The sequence below is a fragment of the Trematomus bernacchii genome, unplaced genomic scaffold (assembly GCF_902827165.1).
Source record: "Trematomus bernacchii unplaced genomic scaffold, fTreBer1.1, whole genome shotgun sequence".
NCBI classification, from domain to species: domain Eukaryota; kingdom Metazoa; phylum Chordata; class Actinopteri; order Perciformes; family Nototheniidae; genus Trematomus; species Trematomus bernacchii.
In genome coordinates, this window is record NW_022987564.1 from 18,689,455 (window position 1) to 18,695,454 (window position 6,000).

General features: G+C 45.2%; 1 pseudogene; it reads left to right on the forward strand.

Annotated features, from left to right (window-relative positions):
* Positions 1-4,040: 4,040 nt before the first annotated feature.
* On the forward strand, positions 4,041-5,265 carry LOC117477791 (annotated as a pseudogene).
* The last annotated feature ends 735 nt before the right edge of the window (positions 5,266-6,000 follow it).

A 6,000-nucleotide genomic window follows, 5' to 3' on the forward strand; every position in this document is an offset into this window, starting at 1 on the left:
AGTTAAATGGTGTACTTCTACTCCACTACATGTATTTAATACCTTTAGTTACTTTACAGATGTGGATGAATGATGTGAAATATAATCAAGTGTTAACTCAGACTTTAGTAAATTCACAAGCTACCCTGCAGTATACAGATATATAATATATCATTCAAACTAGCTGCACCTTTACCAGCTTTGAGAACACTTTAATGATCAATCATTATAAAACATATCATATTATTCTGAAATGGACCAATCTGCACAATGACTACTTGTACTGTCGCTACTTTAAATATATTTTGATGATCATACTTTGACTTGAGGAACTCTTCCTACACTATGGTATTTTTTTACTTAGCGACAAGATCTGAGTACTTCTCCCACCTCTGCACACCTGATGTGATAACGTTACTCGTAATTGGGGCAACAGAGCTACGAGTTAAGGAAGTCGAAAATTGTGCATTTCTCCGACTGAATATGACGCCTTTTGGCCGGCTGTTTGGACAGACTATATACTCTACTCGTGTCAACGCGCTAACGCGAAAACATGGCAAACGAGCTTTGTCCACATCGAGCCTTGTAGTGTCTCTATACTTCTGAACGCTCCGTCCCCGGCAGATCTCTGTGTGCCGCTGCAGCGTGTCTGTTAGGCCCCGCCCCCCCGCACACAGAGAGACAGAGAGAGATCGCTCTTCTGGAATGAAGAGAGCGGAAATAATGATATTGCAAGTTAGAAATGTAAGATGCATTTTGACAGACAAGACGGGCAATTGGGGGAAAATATGCTGCATTTTGAATGTCCGCTAGTCCACCATTAACACCTTAGTCCCGTCTCGTCTCGTCAACGAAAACTAAATATACATTTCGTCAAATTTTCGTTATCAAGAATCTATTTTTAGCTCGTTATCGTCTCGTCTTAGTCATGTAAAAAAGGTCGTTGACGAACATTTTTCGTCATAGTTTTCGTTGACGAAATTAACACTGCCCCCCTCTGAGTGAATACCTGTTGTACCTGTCCGGGGCTAAGCCCATAGGACGATGCTCTGATGTCAACATTGCTGTAAAATTCACAATTTACATTTTTCATTTAGGGATTGAAAGAAACCTGCCGCCCCAACTCGGGTGTTCAATCTGACCATTGAATGATAGTTTTAGAATTAACCTGCTCCATGTCTGGGGATATACTGTTTGATGAATGTTGACATGTTTCTAAATATTGATTGAATTATAACAGGTAACACATATGCAGAATCAGTGGCCAAGGGGCTATACTGCGAGAGATGTAATTCCAGAATGGGAATACCAAAGAAGTTGACCTGTGATAATGAAACAATTTTGTAATGTGGATATGTTAACAGATATTAGAGTAAGTGAGGTTTGAAATGTAGAAAGAACATATTACAGTTAAGTTAAGCTAAAACATAGTAATTTAATTTAGACAACATCCTGTCTCTAGCCTGGTAATAAGTAAGGGATAATGTGCAGCGACACGGTCATTATGGGGATAAGAACACCGACCGGCTGATCAGGAGCCCGACGCGAAGCGGAGGGATCTAGATCGGCATGAACTACAAGACACTCATGCGGCTTTCACACCAGCGCTTTTCCCTTTCTAGCTCCTAGCTAGAGCTTTTCTGGTTCAGCTCCGGTTTCCCTTTTCAGCTCCCGCTCCGTTCACACCGCCCAGAGCTGCCGCTGCTGCGTCATGACGTCACCGTTTACATCGCTGATTTTCTCCCCAACGGAGCTCACAACAACAACGGGCCGGGGACTGCGTCGGGTCGATGATCGTGTTGCTTTTAATCATACGAAGCCAGATTAAATTAAATAACGACTTCTCCAACCTTACACTTTTCTCCAGAGTGCCGTGGTTCATTGTTTATTAATGTGTTTCAGCGGCATTTACCGACCGCTGCAGTGCTGGCTGCTCTTCCACGGGAGTTTATTCTCCCGTTAGCTCCGGGTTAGCTCACACGGCTCTAAAGTATTCACTGTCTGACTGTCACACAAGCAGCTGATACATATCCCCAGTTCCCCTTAAGTGAATGTGTGTCAGTCTGAATTGACGCTGTTTGGCATCACAACGCTGTTATGAAAGTTTCTCTGGTATAACATGGGTGATGTTAGCATAGCAACCGAAGCTAAACTGACTACTTGCTAAGCCGTTTTCTACAGGCACATTTTACCGGCGTATTTTTCATTATGATTCTACTTGTGATAGTCGGACATGACAACCTGTGCAGCCCATGTATTGATTCCATCCGATAGCTGCTATAATAACAAACAAAACATCTGCCTGCTCTCCACAATGATCAATAACAGCGAACGGATGGTCAAAGTAAGGTACAAATAAACAGAATCACACGAAGCCTGGTTAGTGTTGCCTGACTTTATAAAGTGTGTTTTTTTTTTACAAGTGTGTGGTTGCCTTCTAGTCACTTGCTACTGCTTGTAGGCAGGCATGACGAGACTCTTCAGTCGACCCATGTTCAGGGGAGGTGGGTTTAGTTTCCTGCACGCCTCGACGTAAGAGAGACGTAAGCGACGCCGCGTCATAACTCCGAAGCTCTTGCCTCTAGACCGACAATTTGTGAACAGGAAAAACAGGAAACAGGAAAAACCGGCGCTTTTCCAGCTCCAGCTCCGAGCCGGAGCTGGAAAAGCGCCGGTGTGAAAGGGGCATCAGACCCCCTTTACACGAGAACGAAACGGGTTGTATCCGCATAGTTTCTCTTGCGTATAGCCCTTTTATTTACACGAGGCTGTAACAAAACGATAGAAACGGACCCCACAAACAATAACGGGTCCCAAGGTGGATAGATTTGCAAACGAAACGCTCTGGGGGGTCAAACGGCTCCGTGTAATCGACTCTATACGATAATTTCCCGATAGATGAAGCCATAGCCCCGCCTCTCCCCACCTCTGCTGCTCACTGCTGTAGCATGGTCAGTAGCTACTGTCAGTAGCTACTGCTAGTGCTACTGCTACTGACCATGCTACAGATGTTAGTACAACATCTACAGCTCGACCATGCTACAGATGTTAGTGCAAAATCTACAGCTCCTCTACCACAACCATCAGCAACAAGTGGACATGGAGAATTACATGAACTACTACATGTTGCTAAATCCACCGCGGGGCATAAACAGAAGGGTAGCCATGGCAACCATGCTCCGGGGTCTTCTTCGCTGCTTTTGGTGTATTTTGTGGCGGAAGTTACAGCGCCACTTACAGTCCCGGCATATGTACTACAGCGTGTCCAGCGCTTTCGAGCGGTCTCCTGTGGAAGTACAGCGCCACTTACAGTCAGGGCCGCCTTAATGCACGAGCTGACCTGGGCTGAAGCCCAGGGGCCTACAGAGATCGGGGGCCTATCATGAGCCAATCAAAAAAAAAAAAAAAAAAATTATTTTATTTTTTATTTTAAATAAACAAAGTCTTGGCTTTCAGAATATGAAACTTTTATTTCCAAAATCACACGATAAATACATTTTTGAAGCTTGTAAAGGGAAGAAGACAGCTCTCCCTCGCCACTCTGCTCTTCCACAGCGCCGCTTCCCCTCCCTCCGCTGAAATTATGAATGTAAGGCATATAGTAGTCATAGATAACACGGCAGGGTCCGTTACAGTTTGTTTTCATCTGATTTCAAATACTCCGTAACAGTCAGTGGGCACCACTTAACAGCCAATCAGAATGAGAATATGTTTCACATGTGACTTATTCAAATTGCGAGTGATTGAGTGACAGATGAAGGTTGTTTAGGAGAAAATGTCGGAGAAGAAAAAGTTTGAGAGTGGCGCTCGGAAAAGGAAATTGTTGAGGGAAAAGGAGTTTCGAGACAAGCAGTTATTACACAAAATGCCGAAGCTTACAGGTTATTTTAAACCTGTAAACCTGGATGAGGAGGAAGGACATATTAGTTCTGTACCGAGCGGCAGCGGTGCCGGCGATGCCGGCCGCGGGGCCTCGGAGCCAAGAAGGCCGTCTGGTTCTGATAGCGATGGAGTAGCGGGACAGGAAAAACAGACAGGAGGGACGTTATCTGTTGGAGGAGATGGAGAGGACGACGAGGACTTGCTACGTGGAAGGGAGCCAACAGCATCCGGACAAATACATAGGGGAGGCAGAGCGGGGACTTGCTTTTAGGGGTGACAGCCACAGGTTTGGGGACACCAACAATGGCAACTATTTGGGTAGCATGGAGCTGATCAGTCAGTTTGATCCTTTTTTAAAAGCCCATATTTAGAAATACGGAAATGCCGGCAGAGGAAATCCATCCTACCTCTCACTAAATGTGTGTGAGGAATTCATACAGCTGATGGGACAGAGATTGCTGGATGAAGTCATCAGCAGAGTAAAACTGGCTAAGTATTTCTCTGTCAGTGTGGACTCCACGCCAGATATCACACATGTGGACCAGCTGACATTCATCCTGCAGTACGTATCACCAGAGGGCTGTATAGAGGAGCATTTTGTCAAATTCCTCCCCATTTCCAGCCACACCGGAGATGCGCTGTTCAATTCAGTAATTGGTGTTTTAGGAGACATGGGCATTGACATCAATAACTGTAGAGGACAGTGTTATGACAATGCTAGCAACATGTCAGGCACATACAAAGGCGTGCAGGCCCGCATCAAACAGATTAACCCACTGGCAGAGTGGGTTCCCTGCGCAGCGCACACCTTAAATCTGGTGGGGATTAACAGCGTTAACTGTTGTGGAGAGACTGAACAGTTTTTCAGTTTTGTGCAAGCGTTGTTTAACTTTGCATCAAAGAGCACTTCACGGTGGCAGAGGATCAAGGCGGGTTTGCAGCCTAATGAAAATCACAAAATTGAAACTTTAAAAACGCTTTCCGATACAAGATGGTCAGCGCATGCTGTTGCAACCAAAGCCCTGTGTCTGAATTACGCCTGTATCCAGCAATCTCTGCTCAACATTGTGGATGATGAGCACCATAATCTGAGCACAAGAGAGGAGGCCAGGGTACAGGGTATTGCACAAAAATATGAATAAACTGGAAATTGCACTAATGTGCAACATGTGGAATGCCATTCTCCAACGTTTCCAGGGCGTGAGCGCTGCACTACAGGCAGTGGAATTGGACCTCTGCAATGCTGTGGATCTAGTCAGGTCATTACGTGAATATGTAGCAGGCCTACGGGATCAGTTTGACAACTTTGAGACAGCAGCAAAGAACATGTCCCCCACCGTGTCCGATGAGTACAGAGCAGACACTCAACGAAAGAGAAAAAGAAAGAGCCAGGCTGATGATTAATCTGAGCCTGAGTGCGAGCTGTCAGGCCGCAGTCGCTTCCGTACATCAGTCTTTATCCGTGTGATTGACCGGCTAGTGTCAGAGCTGGACCGAAGATACCAGTCATATAATGACGTGTGTGAAAACTTCGGGTTTTTAAACAGATTTCACTCGATTTCCCCCCAAGACCTGCGCTCAGCAGCGCGGAGCCTGCAACAGAAATACTCCAGTGACTTGGAAGAGGAATTTGTGGAGGAAGCTGTACACTTCAGGGAGTTGGTACAAAATGAGAAGTTGAGCAGCACGTCTGCCGTGGAGTTACAGAAAATGTTAAGAAGGAGAAAACTCCATACAGTGTTTCCCAACACAGACATAGCTCAACGGCTCTTCCTAACTTTGCCAGTGACCAACACGAGCGGAGAGCATTCATTCTCAAAACTGGCCTTGGTGAAAAACAGACTGCGCTCAAGCATGCAGCAAGACATAGTCAGTAACCTCACACTGATGTCAATTGAGCATGACATTCTTCGTGAGATGGATTTTAAGAACATCATAAAGGCTTTTTCTTCAAAGAAAACCAGACGGAAGCACTTCTAAAGAGGTAAGGCAATGCTGCACTATTCATTGATTCCCAGTAGCCTGCAGGTTTAAATGTGTTGTGCATCGTTTTACATAACTAGGTTTGTGTTAATCCACCGGAGATAATGATCATTCTCATCTACTGATACCTGGCATTGAGGCCATATGTTGCTGTTC